This window comes from Tiliqua scincoides, chromosome 9 (genome assembly GCF_035046505.1).
Source record: "Tiliqua scincoides isolate rTilSci1 chromosome 9, rTilSci1.hap2, whole genome shotgun sequence".
Classification (NCBI taxonomy): domain Eukaryota; kingdom Metazoa; phylum Chordata; class Lepidosauria; order Squamata; family Scincidae; genus Tiliqua; species Tiliqua scincoides.
The window spans coordinates 32,895,824-32,914,710 of NC_089829.1; positions in this window are offsets into that span (position 1 = coordinate 32,895,824).

Sequence of the window (18,887 nt, forward strand, 5' to 3'; positions counted from 1 at the left end):
CAAGGGGAGACATGGTATATGCAATGTCCATTGAAGAGAGTGGAGTTCTTCACCATTTCCCATAATAAAGGGCCCAATCCTATTGAACTTTCTAGCACTGATGCAGCCATACCAATGGGACATACATGGCATTCTGCAGTAGGGAGGCAGTCACAGAGGCCCCCTCAAGGTATGGGAATGTTTGTTCAGGTAAGGGAGTGCATTGTGGCTGCACTGGCTTTGGAAATTTGGACAGGATTGGGCCCAAAAGCATTCAGGGTTATACAGTGGCATTGACTGGCAGTCGATCTTGGCCAGACCAACAAGAGTCCTCCTTCTTCATGCAGTGGTGCTGATGGGAATTTCAGAGAGGAGCTGAGTTTTCCAGCATTCAAGAGTTGCTGAGGCTCCAGTTAAAATTTTTCCTGAAACTTACCGAGAGGCCTTTTTGGAAAGTCAAGAGCTATAAACGGCAAGCAGAACATTTTGCAATCAAGGGGCTTCAGGAGCAAACACGTATGCTAATGAAGGTGATTCCTCACTCATCCGTACTGAACTCACTGTGAATGGCACTGAAGCACTCCTTGCATGATTGGAAACTCTCTCACAAAGTCGCAGATCAGTAGTTCAGCTCTACTTTTGGATTTTTTCATCCACTGTGCATTAGTCTACTACATGAAGAGGCTCCCAAAGTATCCAGAGGAGTCAAGAAAAGGAAGATCAATGATTGTTTCATGCTGAGAAAAACTGCTCTGTTTCAAAGTTTATATTCTTGCTCTTTTTTCTCTGTAGAATCACTGGCTTTATAATTTATCCTGATCTCTGCAATGCCATGTGGTTTCCATTGCACAGAAAAAATCAGGGAATGGGTAGGTATACAGTGGGCCCTCCTTATCCACCTGCTTGGCATCCACAGATTTAAATACCCGTGGATGCAAGCCCATGGCTGGAGGGTCTCAGAGGACCTACTAGACTGCACCCTTCCTGTCACGTCTGGGAGGTATTCTGAGGTGCAGGAAGGTCATGAAGGATGTCCCACTCCTCAGAAGGCCTCCTGGACACTTCTGAAAAGCACTTCTAGTTTGTGTGCAGATCCCCAGTAGATTTCATTATCTGGAGAATTCAGTATCCATGGGGACCTCAAAGTCCAGCACAGCTAATAGGGGAGTGGAGGGCCTGGAGGGAGGCATGGGGGCAAAAGCCCCAGGCACTGCCCCCACCGTGTCCCTGCCTCTGCCTGCTGCCCCACCCTGCCTGCCTGACGGAGCTGTTTCGCAGTCCCACATGGTGCTCCGAAGTGCACGAAAGCCTTATGAGATTCTAGCATGTTCTTAACAAGAACTTCCCATTTCCTTAGGAAACAGGAAGAACCCTTTAAGAGTGCGCCAGAAGCCTAAGAAGGCTTTCTGAGCAATGCAGAGTGTTGCACAAGGCTTTGGTTGGTTGAGTATCCCCTTGGGGGAGGTGGCATACTGTGGGGGGGTGGCATGTTGCACACCTGCACCCCGGGGCACCATGGGGGCAGGTCCGTTACTGAACAGGGGTGTGGGGAGAACTATGTAGTTAAGGTCAGGAGTGGTTTTCAAAATCTGGAAGGTGTGTTTGTGTTGCTCCTCATAGCATGTTGTTCACACTGAGAAACCAAAGCTGAGGCAATGCTTATAAAGGGCTATGCAAGCATTATTGGTTCCCCAATTTCTCCTGGACTGCATCAGGACTTCACTGGTGTAAATCTCACCTCTGCCAGGAACTCACTTAGCAGCCCTAGGCAAGTCACTTCTTCCCGACATCAACTCTCCAGCAGCAATATGGGGATAACTCTACTTACCTTGCAAGTAGAAATCAAGGTAACACAGGTAAAGCACTTTTCACACTCAGAAAGCACAATACATAGCAGTAGCATCACAGTCCATCAGATGTTTGGACTGGGGTTTTTGGGTTCTCAGTAGTTTGAGACCCAAGAGTTTAAGAACCAGAGAGATATCACAGGATAATGTTTGATCTTAGTAGCGTGGTTCACTGCAGGTGTTGTTGTTCTTGGGCCTGACAAACTGCAGTATCCACTCTGGCCATCATCTGGGCGGTGCTGCAATACAGCAAAGATATTGCTACTAACACTTGCTGCTTGAAAGCCAATAACTCACAGTAGTACTCAGTGTAAGGCACCAGGGACCGTACGTTGGAGGCACTGACTCAATACTTCTGGTACTGCCTGGAATGGTTCAGAAGACGAGTGGAAGGGGTGGCTTGCACGGCCCGTTGCAGTGCCGGAAGTACTTACCATTTTGCTCCCCCTCTAGCTATGCTACTGATCATGGGTGAGATCCAGTCAAAGTTAAGAACGCGCTGAGATGATCCCATTTATTTTAGTGGAAGATGAAGAAAAATGTGTACTTCTCTCCCATGGTGGTTGGCAACCTTCAGTCTCGAAAGACTATGGTATAAGCCTACAGCATGCAGTATTCCCAGGCGATCTCCCATCCAAGTACTAACCAGGCCTGACCCTGCTTAGCTTCCAAGATCAGACGAGATTCTCTCCCATGGAAATCGAAGAAGTGCTTAACTGTGGCAAGATCCTGTCCTGAATTTTTAGGCATTAATAGATAACCTCATCAGTATTATTATACAACACTTGTCATACTGGATGGCTGAGTTGGTTCTGTGATGTGAGGTTTCATGGGTGATTTTGCTGTTCTAGTCTGTTTTTATATTGATGTTTCTGTATATTGGTATTCCTAAAGCTACGCAGTCGAATGCATCTACCCTTGATTTATTGCTTTCCAGGCACATGCAATCAATCCCTTCCTATGAGCACAAACTAGCATTGGTGGACATTCCTCTTCTCTATAGTATTACTTTCTTGGTTGTCCCAGAATCCAGCCAGTGGCCTGACCTGCATTTCTGTGGAGCATGTGCATGTCGTTCCCTCACTCCCTTTTGATGGATGTTTCAGAGCTTGAGAGAGCAGAGTCATAGAGTTCAGCCTGTGGACACATCTATTACTGTCACTTCCCCTCCATCCATTATGCTGTAGTGGCAAATTCCCCAGCTCTGCCGTGGTCCATTTGGGATGCCACACTTTTCCAAATTGCTTTTGCTGCTGCACCCTCATTTCTTCTGATCAATTTTGTTTTTTAAATGCAAAGGAGAGCACTGAGGGAATGTGGGGGTCAGCTGTTCCTCCTGGGCTCTTACACTGACTCTGCAACTTTATGCAGCAGATGTGGTTACCAAGAGTATATAATGATGATGATAAATTGTGTTAGACCAGTGTCACCCACAAACTAACCACAGCACAATTAATGGGGCCCTGTGTCACCACAGCTCAGTTAACAGCTGTTGTGCTGGCCTAGGGTTTGCAAACATGCCATAAAACATGTTTGTTGTACCCTAGGAGAAAGGAGTGCTGGCAGGAAGGACTGTGCCATCCCTCTAGTGCCGGAGTTGTGTCTGATAGAGCAGGTAGGAGCTGCTCTGAGCAACGCTGGGGGAGGGCAGGAAGCGAACATAATGGCGAATGGGAGAGTGGAGAGGGGGTGGATCAGGCCCGGGAGAAGGTGGTGATGCCTATTTACCTGTCTTGGACCCCTTGTGTCCTAAAAGCAACCTGTAACAGCCATCAATACAGGACAGAGGGAGGGGGTGCAGAATACAGACAGGCAAAGTATGAACTTAAAGTATGAAGGCTGCCTTGCTAATTTTGCTCCAGACTTGCTGCCTTGCAAATTTTATTATTAACAGACCCTTTTGCTGACCCTTTGCTGACAGCTAACAGAAAACTGCAAACAATAGCATCATCATAGCTAAAAACAGAAATAGCAGGACTTGTTCAACAGGCAGATTGAAACCAGACTACTTCCCTTTAAGAAGGTGGGGGCAGGTGCATGAGGAGGACAGTGAAGAGGGGCGGGGAGCCCAGGGCATGAGAAGGTCAGTGGAATCTTACCAGGGAAGGTTAACACCCTTTTTGGGGACTGTGTTTTGAATGACAACTGAAATGTATAAAAGGGGCATCAAAAGCCCAAAGAATTGCCTTTGAATCTGAGTGTGCAAACTCTCAAAGGTCACAGACATGTCTGTTGAACAATAAAGAACCTTCAAAGCCTTCCACCTTTCAGTGTCTGCTTATTCGGCCTCAGCGGCACTGGACAGAATCCACCCTGTCTACCGAACTGGCGCTGCCCTTCTGGGAATCAGTGGAAAAAGCTTCTGCCTTATCCTATTCCCCCTCCCAAACCTTTTCCCCGATATAGCGCTTTCTGTACTTACCCCAGCTGTTTTACTGGTGCAGATCCAAGTAGCCCCATTAGTCAGGCTGAGGCTCTACATGGAATAAGGAAATAAATGTTCCCTTACCCTGAGGAGGTTACAGGCGTGCTCAGTCCCAGTTCTACATACAACATGGGCTATGCTGGCGCAGCCCCACTGCACCAGCTCTGGATAGGATTGGGTTGTAAGTGTGAAAGTACGTTACATGCCTCAGACCAATCAGGATTTCTATGGTCACATATTCAGGTTATTAAGGAGAAGCATCTGTGTGCCCTTTACTGTGTGCAAATACAACTGTCATGCACAAAGGTTGAACAGCCACCTGTTGGGGATGCTCTAGCTCTAATTCCTGCATTGAAGAGGAGGTTGGGCTTCAGAGGCTACAAGTCACCCTTTAACCCTGCAGTGTTCATGCTTGCGTGTCCATTTATTCTCCTTTGGTGACTTAAGACATGATGCGTCGTAGCTGGGCGAGTGAACTGATTCCATTGAGAAGCACTGCATTTGAGGCAATGGGAGAGGGTACAAAGTTTCGATCTTCTTTAACAGCAGCAGCACCACAGTGATCACATGAGGGGTTCTTTTATGATGAAAAGCGTGCACCGTGTGTGCGCACTGGAGCCTCTAACAGAGCCTCTGGTGCAGCCATATGAACAGGATGCATCTGTGCATGGAGAAGCAAAAGGCAAACCATGCACATAAGATGTACTACAGGCTACAGTGAGCAGCAATGCTTTGTCTCTATTGTACTACACAAACAATTTTTTGCTCTGCATTGGTGAACCACAAGACCACTCTTGTCTAGGGCTCTGACCATTTGCCATTTGTTTACGTCTTGCTAAGTAATCAATATTTGACAGTGGAGGTCAACCGGCAGTTCTGATCTATTGATTCAGTGTGTTGACAACCCTTGGCAACATCTATCATCATGTGTCCTTTCGATAAGGAGTTACCCCTTTAACTCATGACTGATATATGATCTGGTGTGGCAGCTATAAATGACCCATCCGCTTTCACAGAAGACACCCCCCCCTCTAGTTCTTAAATGTATAATTAGGGTTTCATTACTGACATCATTTTTTCCCTGTCATCATTGTCGCTGGTCTGTACAGTTTATCTTTACCATTTTAAGATCTCTCTTGTAATGAATTTTGATAAATAGCAGCCATAGCGATCAAACCAGATTAGGACTGTGATGTGGGGGAGAGGGGATTTCAGCTTCCCCCCAAAATGGTACTGAAATTACCACTGCCCCATGGGTGCAATTTGTCTCGCTAAGTTTCTTTTTGCATCAATAGGAGTTTCCCGTCCAGAACATAGCCCCTGGAGGGATGGGTCCATAATGGAATTATTGGGAAAACATAGTGTTAAAGCCTTCTTCACCCACACCACCACCCCTATCTGGGTTACACAGCGTAACCCTTAAGCTCACTTACCAGTCATCCCCTCTTCCTGGGATCATGGGATTTGTAGCTCACAACCACTATAAGGTGATTGATGGGAATGGGGAAAGTTCTCTTTGTGGGCAGTGGAGACTACCCTCCCCACCACAGGATGCAGCACATGCCCCATTGACACAGCTGCATCAGCGCCTGAAAGTTAGATAGGATTGGGCCCTTTGGTGCCGGTTATTGCTTACAGGAAAAAAAAAATGTGTGGTCTGAAACCTTGACTATTTAATCCAGACTCCAAACAAATGACAGTAACACTACTGATTATATACACTCCTCTGGCAGGGTACCTAACACAGGCCTGATCCCAAAATGCCCAGCTCACAATATTAAAATACCTACAAGGCCCAAATCCTTTGTGTGCCCCTCTCTGACCCTTGTCCAAGAATGTTACCAGCCAGCATCTAATATCCCTCTCAGAGAACAACCTGGCGGCAAGAAATCTAGTATGGGCCCCAAGGGTGAACAGAAAGCCATAAATAATGGCAATAAACAAATAAGGATGAAAATGTTAGGGTAAAGGGATGAGATAGAGTACCAGATCCTATGTAATGGATACCTCTGTAAACAAATAGTCAATGCACATAGAATTGCCCTTCTCAAATCAACATCCTGAACTGATAACAAATGCCAGATGTTGTTTTCTTGTCTGTTGGTCTGTTATTTTTCCCATGGATGTTTTCCTCTCTTTGTGTGCTCTTGTACCCCTCCCCTATCTAGAATACCCCATAAAACCTGCATCATTGTAATTCTTCGGGGTCCTCCACCTGTGGGTGTGAGGGTCCCGTTTGCAAATGAGTAAACGCTTACTTTTGTCAGAAGTCCTTTGAATTCTCCTGTCTGTTATTTGCCTCTCCAAAATCTAACCGTGCGCTCTTTCGGGATCAGGCCTGTGGCAGGGATTCACTTGGTCTACACTCAGGAAAGAGTTGGGCTGTTTTGAAGCTGATAGCACAGAGTTAATTCACTGTGCCTGAATGGAGTACAAAGTGCTGGTTCTACGCAGTGTTGGTAGGCGTTTGGGGGCTGGGGGTGGGAGTGTTGTGCCAGGCTCTCCTGTTTAAGTTATCTCCCTTTCAAGATTATTCTGACCTCCATAAAATCTGTGCACATCTCAGGAAAGGTGCATAGCTACAGGCAGGTGTCAAGAGGATCCTTCAGAGAGTACTAAGAGTTGCATTGAAAAGTGAGCAAGTTACAGAAGGCAGAAATTCTCTCTCTTTCTCTTTCTCTCTGTTGAAGAGCTGCAATAAGGAAGAGCCTGAGGTTACCATTAAATGATGTGCCCCACATGGGTTTGCCAGAAGAATGGCTCAGATACTGTTTTTTAATCACATCATCAAAACCCAAGCCTCCTTCAGTCCTAATCATAAGATAATTCGCACAGCCACTCACTGATCTTGTAAAAAATTTAAATAGAACCTTCAGGTTTTGTCCTATCTAAACATGAAGCACATGAAAGCACCTTAATAGTGCTTTGGATGATTTGACAACAGCCCAGAGTTTTTATGTGCTACAAAGGCATCAGGAACATCCGAATTCTCTTAAGTCAAGGATAATTCCATCTGTCGAAGTGGCAGCAAAGGACTCGGTGATCAATGCAGCAGCCGGCCGCACAATGCTCCGTGTCAAAATTTGGAATTTAAATGAACATTTAAATGACTGGGCAAATAAAAACAAATTGCAGTATGCTTGCGGTTAAGCAATGATGGAGTCTGCTTGACCTCTTTCAAGGGGCTGTTCCATAATGGTGGTGCTACTCCCAAAAGATCCTATAAAAGTCATGAGCCATGATGTCCCCAGAATAAAAGGTACCAAGAAATATTTACCTGCATAAGCACCATTGACGATCCAACAAAGTTCATTAAAATCAACGAAGCAAAGCAGTCACAATCAGTGGCGCCACGAGGGTTTGCGCCACCTGGTGCGGGAGGCTAGCACATCACCCACATTATGAACCTCCTTCCGTGCAGTGGGTGGGGCAACGCCCCAAGCAGTGGGTGTGGTGATGCACCATTGATCCACCCCACTGATTTTTTGGCTATAACTTTTGATAGAATAGAGATATTTCATTGGATTTGTTTCACTGCATTCTGCATGAAATCACACGTCAAATGAAATATAACGTGATGATATTATTCAAAAATAACAAGATTTTAAAAAATTTGGCCAGTAGTGGTATTACCCCTGCCCACATGCGTGTCACCTGGTGCAGCACACCCCCTAGTGATGCCACAGTTCACTTCAGTCCCCTTCTTTTCCATGGGACTTAGGCTGCAATCCTATGTATGCGTTCTTGGGAGTAAGTCCCACTGCATTTAGGGAGTCTGTGGAATGCTAGGCTCCGGGCCAGGTACCCCTTTAAAGTTTGCTACTCTGCAGTAAGTGGGTGGAGCCTGGAAGAGGGTGTCAAACTCAAGGTGTACTCAGCTGAGGTGTACTCCACAGGCAGACCAATCCTATGATGTGCTGGTTCCACTATTGCCAATGCAGTTTAGGAGCAGGCTGGAGGTCTCCTCAGGGTAAGGGGATATTTTCCTATTACTCCAAGTAACACTCCAGACTGCCCAATAGGGCTGCTCGGATCTGCACCAGCTATTTAATTCCGAGCAGCCCTGTGTGTTAGTCCCAGAGGGAGGGAGGATAGGCTACGGTGGAGCCCTGATCCTGCCCTCTATTGGGCCTGATTTGCCCCTGTTCTGCTCTGTTACACCCCCTCCCCACCTCTGGAATGCTCTCCTGCTGATCTCTCCCAGCCCTTGCTGCTTGGAGCTTTACATACCACCACCGGCAGCAGGGGACTTTGATTCAGCACCAGCAGGCCAGTGCAGGCCTTCCGGCCAGTGCTGCCTACACAAGTAATCAAAAACGTGCTTTATGGCATGTTTGCAACACTCTAAGCCTGTATAGTGGTTGGTGCACCAGCAGACAGCACAGTTAGGATCACAGAGAGCAAGTTGTCTGTAAGGAGTTATCCAAGGTCCTTCAATTCTAGCTTAACCTTACCTGCTATTCTGACTATAACCAAGATCTGTTCTTACCCAGACCAAACTCTTCCACCATGGACTCCCAGAACAGGATACCTTGGCCTCAAGGAATTCTATAGAAGACTAAAGAATTCTAAAGACTAACTATCTTTCAAACTGTAAGATAGTAATAAATAGAAATCAAACTTCCATAAACAGCTTCCGACTTTCTTGTATCCAAATCAGTCTCTGTTGAGCCGGAGCTTTCCCCCATAATTATAAATCCTTTACTTGGACTATCCACAGACACTCTGCTGGTGTCTTGTTTGAATGTAATTTGCCAGCAAGGGTGAACTGGGCACCCATTAGGACATTTCTTCTGAGGTCCCTGAGGCCTGCTGGAATCCAGAGCTTTGTAAAACCACAGTGGAGATCTGAAAAACAGCTCTGTGGAAATTTGCTAAGCAAAACATAAGAGAAAACATTTGCTGCACGCTTGTTACGGAATGGGAAAATTGAAAACGGAGCCTTTTCAAGTTGCAAATGTGGAAAGAATGAAGATACAGGCTTCCTCTGAAGCTAGAGATGATTGACTTTCGAAACATGGTAAGCTTCTCCGGTTAGAACACGGACTGTCAAACTTGCTTTTCCATGCTGCAAAATCCTGTCACAAACTCTAAAGCTTCCTGACTATAAAACATACTGCCTTTTTTTCTGAACAACCAAATCCACTGCACTGATTATTTTCCTTCAAACACGTTAGCCTTTTGACCAGCAGCGGCACACATTGAGAAGGGTTTTTTTTTTTGTTGTTGCTTCCCTTGGAGACACAAAGGAGTTTTTCTTTTGTTATATGCGAAGTCGGAAAACTACTTATATATTCTCATTTGAAAACCATCTTATGACTAAGCTTGTTTTCACAGCCCGCAGAGGGAAAAAAAATCACCTGCAGTCAGGTCCTGGGGTTTGTTCCCAAAATTTCTCAGCTAAGAGTAAAAGTTTAAGACCACACATTTTTTTGTAGAAGAAATAATCAGCGTCAAAGAGAGACAGAGAGCCCATCTGCCTAGCTGAGCATCGAAGAGAGAGGTAGAAGGATGTCAGACAGAGAACTGCAAACCGCATACTAAACGAGACTTATGGCCCAATCCTAATCACACTGGCCTCTGCTGTCCCACTGGCACTGAATCCTGCAGCACTGCTCAATGGAGCGGGTAAGCTCCTGCCGAGCAGTGCAGGGGCAGGAGAAGGTAGAATGGAGTCAGAAAAGGGGTGTAATAGGTAGAGGAGCGTAGAGAAGGGGTGGTTTAAGCCAGGAAGGGGGTGGGATCTGCGACATTGACCTATGGCTCATCCTATCCCCCCCCCGGGGCCTTGAAGCCCTCACACAGGGCTTCTCAGACTTGTGCCAGTGATTTTGCCATCCAACTGTAGTCCCATTGCACAGGCTGGGGCTTGACAAAGGGGTAGGGAAACAAATGTTCCCTGAGGAGATATTCAGCCTACTCAATCCTAGCACTGAGATAGGATAGCCCCCAGTGCTCCAGTACCATATAGGATTAGGTTCTTACTGGGGGTGGGAACCAAGACTGGAAACCCCTCATGGTTCCTCCAAGTAGCTAACTAGTGATAACACCCCCTTTAGGTGCAGGGTGCTTGTGTAGGGTTGCTGCACCTTTCTCCTCTTCCAACAGTGACAGCACAAAGTCACTAAACAAAGCGATAATGACTTGTGTCTCAGGCATATGGCATCCACACTGAAAGCCAATGGTGTGACTTGGCCTTATGGAGTTAGAGAACAAACTCAGCGGCAGTCATGGGACTGCACTGCCACTTCATTTCTGAATCAAAGAGCAACCACGACTTCTCTCACAGCCCACAGTAATTCTGATTAATGCAGTGTCCCTGAAATACAAGTGGGTTTTAAGGAGACCATTGATCAAAACCAACAAAGTGCTGACTAGGTTGTGGGCAGCCAATACAGATCAGGTAGAGAACAGTGTCTTCTGCTGAACGACACAGATTGAGATAAATGGCTGGGAAAGCAGATCTCTGAGATGCAGGATGATATAACCCCTCACATTTGGGGTTTGACTATCAAACTAGGGGCACTGTCAAACTAAGGGCACCTCTTGGAAGAGATATTTTGGATACAAGTCTGCCTTGAAATACTTTGTAGAGTTATTTCCTCCATGGATTTAGAATTGCCCAAGGCAAAGATAAACCTTTCCAGAGCAACCTCAGCAAATATTGCAAAGTCTAACTCCAGAACATCCATATAAAGGTATCGTATATGAACTCAGTATCCATCAACTTCCGCCTTAACTATGTTGAATCTCAGTGCACCTCACCCCTCTCACCAACCACAAATTCAGACCAGGATCTTTACCCAGCTCCACTGAGAAATACAAGGCATTGAAGTTCGGATCGCCTGCATGCAAAACATTTTATTTTTATTTATTTTTTACACCACCCTTCCTCCAAGGAGTTCATGTACATGGTTCCTCCCCTCTGTTCATCCTCACAATCACCCTGGGATGTAGATGAGACTAAGAGATAGTGACTGGCCTAAGGCCACCCAGGCAGCTTTATGGCTAAACAGGGATTTGAACCTGGATCTTTCAGGTCTAAGTCCAACTCCCAAACCATTACACCATCCTGGCTCTCATAAACATGTAAATGTATACTCTACCACAGATTTACAGCCTCATGCTTTTAAACTCAGGCCTAATAGAAATGGACTGCAGTTGCTCAGTGGAGAGAGAAATGCATTCTTCGCATGCTCAGAGTCTGCTTCATTGCACTAGTTTCCAGCTGGAAGTCTCCACTGGGATCTTTATGGAAGGAAGCCCAAAATGCGCTCTCTCTCTCGCTCTCTCTCTCTCTCTCTCTCTCTTCAGCAGCTATGTCAGTGGGGCCAGATTTAAACTGTGCCCAGGTATTTCTGGGTAAGAGTCTTGCCAGAAACCCTAGAGCAGTGGTTTTCATCCGCTGTGACATGGTACACTGGTGTGCCTCAAGGCTGCCTCAGGTGTGCCGAGGGATCAGAGGAGGCAGGCAGCAGCTGCGCACCCACATGCGGGAGAAGCGGCTGCTTTGAGCCTCCCGCAGCAGGGAGAACAAGCAAGGGAGCAGCCAGGGAAGGGGCTGGTCGCGGCTGCTTTGCATCCCACGCAGCAGCTGAAGAGTCCGCTTGGAGCTTGCTCCTGCTACTGCGCACGACTCAGGCTGCAACCTGATCCTCACTTTCCTGGGAGTAAGCCCCATTGGTTACTGTGGGGCTTACTTCTGAGTAGACATGCATAGGGTTGGGCACGAAAGCGGTTGCTGCCTGCCTGTGTGCTGATTGCCCAACCAGAGAAACCCTGAGGAGCCAGGATGTGGGAGCTGTGGAGCGAGTGAGAAGAGGGAACCAGAAGCAGGCAAGCAGGTACACAGCAAGCGAGTCTGCTGAGGCCCCCAACCTAAGGACTGGCTGGCTGAAAAGGGTTCCTGAAAGTCCCTTTTCCTTGCCAGTTTGCCTGCAATTCTCCAAAACGACCTCCCTGCACTTTGGGGCTTTTGGAGGAAGGGCGCTGGGCCACAATCCTATCCACACTTACCTGGGAATAAGCCCCATTGACTATAATGAGACTTTCTTCTGAGCAGGCATGCATAGGATTGGGCTCTGGGGGTGCTATCCCATCCACACTTTCCTGGGAGTAAGCCCCATTGACTATAATGGGGCTTACTTCTGAGCAGGCATGCATAGGATTGGGTTCTGGAGGTGCTATCCCATCCACACTTATGTGGGAGTAAGCCCCATTGACTATAATGGGGCTTACTTCTGAGCAGGCATGCATAGGATTGGGCTTTTGGTTACACTCTTTTTTCTCAAACACACAAGCAGGCAATTGGCATTTCTCTCCTCCTCTCCTCCACCCCACCACCTTCCCCAGGCATATTTCCACCCCCCCCCCAAATCTCACAATCACAGTTAGCAACTCTCTTACTGTCCCTCCCCTCACTTGTCCACACCTTCCAAAGATACAGAATCACTGCCTCACATTCTCTCTTTCTCTCTCCCCCAGTTTAATCTTGCACTTGTTTCAATCATGTCTCCTCACTGCCCCTCACCCACTATGTGATCAACCTGCCCTGTCCTTGCCAACACGTTCTGGCACTTTTGATAAGAATTTGAACATAGGATTTTTCCTCCTTTTCAGAAACCACATATACTTCCCTCTCCGTGCTTGTCAATTTTTTTGTCATGTAATGATTTAATTGTATAAGTTGGCAACCTTCAGTCTCAAAAGACTATGGTATCGCTCTCTGAATGGTGGTTCTGGAACAGCGTCTAGTGTGGCTGAAAAGGCCGATTCGGGAGTGACAATCCCTTCCACACTGGGAGCAAGTGCAGTCTGTCCCTGGTCTGTCTCCCTGGCTATGGGCCTTCCTTCTTTGCCTCTTAGCCTCAGTCTGTTGGCCAAGTGTCTCTTCAAACTGGAAGAGGCCATGCTGCACAGCCTGCCTCCAAGCGGGCCGCTCAGAGGCCAGGGTTTCCTACCTGTTGAGGTCCACTCCTAAGGCCTTCAGATCCCTCTTGCAGATGTCCTTGTATCGCAGCTGTGGTCTACCTGTAGGGCGCTTTCCTTGTACGAGTTCTCCATAGAGGAGATCCTTTGGGATCTGGCCATCATCCATCCTCACAACATGACCGAGCCAACGCAGGCGTCTCTGTTTCAGCAGTGCATACATGCTAGGGATTTAATTGTATTAATTTTATTAATTCAAGATTAACTGTAATGTAGTAATTTAATGTAAGTAAAAAAAACTGGTAGTGTGCCTTGATAATTTTAGTGCCTTGTCAATGTGCCGTGAACTGAAAATGGTTGATAATGGCTGCCCTAAAGAATAGCTGCCAGTCCAAGTAGATGATCTTGGGCTAGCTAGAAGGATCAGTGGTCTAACTCCATAGACAGCAACTTCATCCATTAATCTTTGCATCTCCAAGGTAATGTGATCCTGAATGTCCCAAAAACCCTACACAGATAAAAATGCCAAATGGAACTCTGCTTTCTTAGAGGAATTGAAAAGTAGTTTGCTCTCTGGAATGGGATATGGTTCATTTTCTAGCAAAAAACTGATATTTCTGCAGAAGCAATTGGCATGCAAAGAGCAAGAAAAAAAATAGTAAGCAAATGAGAAAGGGAATTCTGTGGAACACAGAGAGATTGTCCTAACTATTGATTTATTGCTGCAATCATAAATTAGATCTGTCTGAGCGATGTACAACATTATAGCATTATTGTCAAATTTGTAGCTAAATTAAAGTCTTAACTCATGTAGTAATTTAATTTAGATTTTGCTCAGGCAACGCCATTGGCCAGTGCAGAACGCTGCAATCAGATTGTCATTGGAAATAAATATAAAAATGGCTGTTTTAAGCTCTGCAGAAAACCTCAGCTGCATAAATGCAGCCATTCGTCTTCTATTAGATTAAATTAGGCGTTCTTTTAAATTAAGAAAAATGCCTTCAATCAGGAGAATCTGGAGCAAAGAGTCTTGGAATATGTAAGACAGAGCAGTACGAAGCTTTGCTTTAAGAGCAGTCATTTGGCAAAGGTGACATTTCCAATTTCCTTCCCAGATGTCAACAGAGCTTAGAATTTGGAAGCACCTGTTAACTTCTCAGGCACAAATCCTCAACTGGTTCGTAACAGGTTGGATTTAAATCTTTATGAACCATTGCAATTGAGTCAACGTGGACTCTGGAGTTCTACAGGTGTGCTATGATGCCTTGGGGTACTGGCAGAAGATGGTCCTTAGCTCAGTTGTAGAACAAGTGTCTGGAGTTCAGAAGATACCTGGTTCAATCCCAAGTATCTCCATGTAGGACCAGGAAAGACCACACCCTGAATGCTAAGAGTGTAGACAATGCTGACCTAGAGGAACCAACGCTTTGACCCAGTAGAAGACAAATTTATATTGTCATCAAGAACATACTGAACGCTTTCCACATGCGCTGCCTCCGATGCATCCTCTGCATCACCTGGCAGGACAAAGTTCCAAACAACACAGTCCTGGAACGAGCTGGAATCCCTAGCATGTATGCACTGATGAAACAGAGACGCCTGCGTTGGCTCAGTCATGTTGTGAGAATGGATGATAGCCAGATCCCAAAGGATCTCCTCTATGGAGAACTTGTGCAAGGAAAGAGCCCTACAGGTAGATCACAGCTGCGATACGAGGACATCTGCAAGAGGGATCTGAAGGCCTTAGGAGTGGACCTCAACAGGTGGGAAACCCTGGCCTCTGAGCAGCCCGCTTGGAGGCAGGCTGTGCAGCATGGCCTTTCCCAGTTTGAAGAGACACTTGGCCAACAGTCTGAGGCAAAGAGGCAAAGAAGGAAGGCCCATAGCCAGGGAGACAGACCAGGGACAGACTGCACTTGCTCCCAGTGTGGAAGGGATTGTCACTCCCGAATCGGCCTTTTCAGCCACACTAGATGCTGTTCCAGAACCATCATTCAGAGCGCGATACCATAGTCTTTCGAGACTGAAGGTTGCCAACACAAGAATATTCGTAACTCAGTGGAAGAGTGTCTGTTTTGCATGCGGAAGATCCTGCTTCCATCTCTGGCATCTTCAAGTTGGACTTTTCTGGAACCCTGGAGATCTGCTCTCAACCAGTGTAGAGTAAAACACATTCATGAACTGACTCACTAGGAGGCAGTTTCATATTGTATGTTCATAAAGAACAGGGGGGCTGACATCTGATTTCGATGAATATGTTCATCCTGACCTGGATGATTTTACACTGAAGGAATCTTGAGGACAGATAGAGTACATGTTTCCCGGGAAGTCCACCCATACAGGTAGGCCAGCGAGAGTAATGATAGGTATCAAGGCTGTGTCCCTTACTGCAACAGTGACCCCCTATTGTATCCATTTGCAAGCATTAAGCATGAAAGAGACAGAACTGGTATAGCACAGCAGCCAAGAAACAGAGCAATAAACTGGGAAGTCCCCACTGCAAAGATCTCACTACCATCATCAACTCATTCATGGGCTTTAGTCAAGTCACTCCCTCCCAACCTCAGCTTGCCCGTCTGCAATATCAGGATAATTATACTTCCCTGAAAGGGTTATGGTAGGACTATCTCAGGATAAAATGTTGGCATCCTTCAGTCTCAGAAGACTATGGTATCGCACTCTGAATAGTGGTTCTGGAACAGAGTGTCCTCTCCAGTGTGCGAAGCCTGGGTAAAGTAGATATGGAGGACAGACTGTTACCCATGCAGCAAATCCCCCCTCTCCACGTCGCTGAAATGGTCCAATGGAAAGGCAGAAGCCAATACAGTTGGTTCCAGCGGTGTCGCAGGAGTTGCCAGAACGTGACTGTGTTCAGCCATGAACTGCCTCAGGGACTCTGGCTCCGGATTTTGCCTCGAAGTTGACTCCTGAAGCCTTTTCCATAACTGGATGTAGCCACAAGGCAGTGGAGGTTTGGGATCAGAGTTTTCCTTCTCTCAGATGAGCTGCCTTCCCAGGCTGACGAGTTCCATCTACCCGGTGGCTGTTTAGTCACCTCTTACAGCCAAAATGAGCCAAGTACAGCCAAAATGAGGGCCTATCCCCAGCCCGCAGGGGAAACTAAATAAATAAATAAATAAATAAATAAATAAATAAATAAATAAATATATTTATAAAATATATGCAGCTCATTTCATACTCAGGAAAAATTGTGCAAAGGCTAACTAATCTCTTGTTCTGTATAGAGTTGATGGCAACCATTCCCTTGTATGGGGTAAAGAGGTGCACTTGAGGGACACAGTTGGAGAAGAGGCTAAACCTACCTTCCCCCCAACCCAAGTGATTGTAGCCATTAAGAATCAAGTCTGATCCTCTCTACATAGTCCCACACAAAATTCCATTTCTTGCTCAGGTTAAAGTGTTACAGAATATTGGAAGAACAGGACTGAATGTTGGGAACCAGTTTAAAAAAGAGAGAGAGAGAGAAATAGTTTCTACATCAGAGAGGAAGCCAGGTTTTAAACCACAGGCTTTCTTTCTTCTGCGGGTCAATAAGGAGGTGAGTGCCAAAGTCACGCATATAGCACGGTGTGGAATTTTCCTTCTCCTCTCCCCCCCCCCCCACCGTCTTAGCAGAGTCCTGAGCATCCCTTAGATAAAATAGCTCACCTCCTGTTACCTTTCAAACAGGTAACTCAAGGGAAAAAAAGTGCTGTTTTACCATTAAAAAAAATATAGAAAACCCAGCTTGGAACAGACTCTATTTGCTGTTGCCTTGTGAGCCAAAGATTCGTTTTAAGAAACTTCAGAGAGCCAAAGGAACAAATATTCCCAGGGTCGGCAAGCTGACAGGCCAGGCCAATGTTATTTCCTAGTGCCATGAAAAACCGCACGAAGCAGGAAATTATATAAACGGAAGCCCATGTAACTGATTAGGATCTGCCTACAGTAATGAATCAACAGCAGTAGCCTTCTCCGATGGTCTAGTCCCTTTTTCTTTTCACACTTGCTCCTTCAACTGCTGTGCGGGAAGAAAAATAAACACGAAAACTCCTTGCCAAGCGAAGAAGTGCTGACAATTCCCCTCATGGATTGTTCTCATTTCTCTGTTGGAGAACGCTTCAGGTCATTTAAAAAAAAACACACACAACATTTCGATCTCGCACCAAATTTCTGATCCCTCAGCAGGTTTCATTCCTACCTATCGAAATCTTTCCTCTCCAAAATACAGTCCGTGTTAACTCTCCATAAAGCTTCTCTTGACTCAGAAGTCATTTGGTCATTTTTTTTTTTTTTGCCTCCAGGATATTCTAGCAGCCTGGGGTTCAGCCTCAAATGGAGTCAAGCTTTTGTTTGCCTTCCTAGCAGATGTCCTCAAAAGCGAATGTTTGTGCAACCCACCAGCCCAATCTCTTGCAAAAGGTGCTCGCAAACAGCGTTCACACAAGATGACATCCGGATCTGACCCAATGCTTTTCCTGTGGAATCAGTTCATATGCTTAGCTGAAAGAACTTCATCGAGGTGATGGAACAACGCGCATTTATTTCTGAAGCACCCTTGTTAAGATCTCCTTGCTCTGAAATGTTATTTCTCTCCCATTGTTCCCTGTTTTCATTTTCTCCATTCACCATTCAGAACCTTGGCAGTGTCTTGTACTTGCAACTTAAAAAGAGCTTTGAGAGCAGCATAAATTACAGCCATCTATAAGAAGCTTTCGGATGAGATGGATGTGACCCTCCCTTATTTGCATTCCTGGCAAGAGCACTGAATGTGCCCCTTGCAAAATTGCTTCTTTTTCTTTCACCAGCTTAACTCTTCTGACTAGATAAAGACAGTAATACACTTCATAAACCATGAGATCCTCACAGAATAAACAGTTTGTGGTTACAGATCAAGAGCTCATTTATGGGCCACCCAAAGTCAGCTCACATAGAAAAGTCCTTGGTTACTTCTGTAGTACAGTGTTGGGAAATGTCTATCATTCTTTTCTTTACTTATCATATCCCATCCTTCCTCCAAGGAACTCATAGCCCAATTCAAAATGGCTGCCGCTGCATCCTATGGGCTTCAGGCGACTGTTGGCATCTCCTTGGGGAAAGAGGACATTCGTCCACTTCCGCCAGGGACAGGAGGACCAAGCCCTGCAATGGGGCTATTCAAATCTGTGCCAGCTATTTTGCTGGTGCAGAGTTGTGAGGCCCTGTGTCAGGCAGGGAGGCCCAACGCAGGGTTCTGGGTGCAGGAGAGCAGAGCTCTGCCAGGCCTACCCCTCTCTCACCCTGCTTGGGTGGCACCCACCCTGCTTGGGGGAAAGGTTGGGTGGCATCAGAAGGTGAGACTCAGAGACACTGAAAGGGCCTGAAATCATATTTATAGAGGCTGGACACAGTGGCAGTGTGTGTATCTCAGCTGACTCAAGCCACCAGTGGTACAGAGGATTCCAGGATCATCTGAGACTCTGATAGGTATGGGCCCCTGGCCAGCACCCAACCTACCCAATCCCTGTCACTGCCACAGCACAGAATGCTACCTTTGGCCCAAGCAGCAAAAAACTAAACCTGAACCAAAACGACCCCTGCAATGTCACTCCCCCCAGTCTGCACTGAAATGGTTTCTGCTCCTGCCGTTTTAAAGTTTCCTCCAATGTCCTATGACAGTCAGTCAGTCAGGGCACAAGCCTAACCTGGTCTGCTCAGAAGTAAGTCCT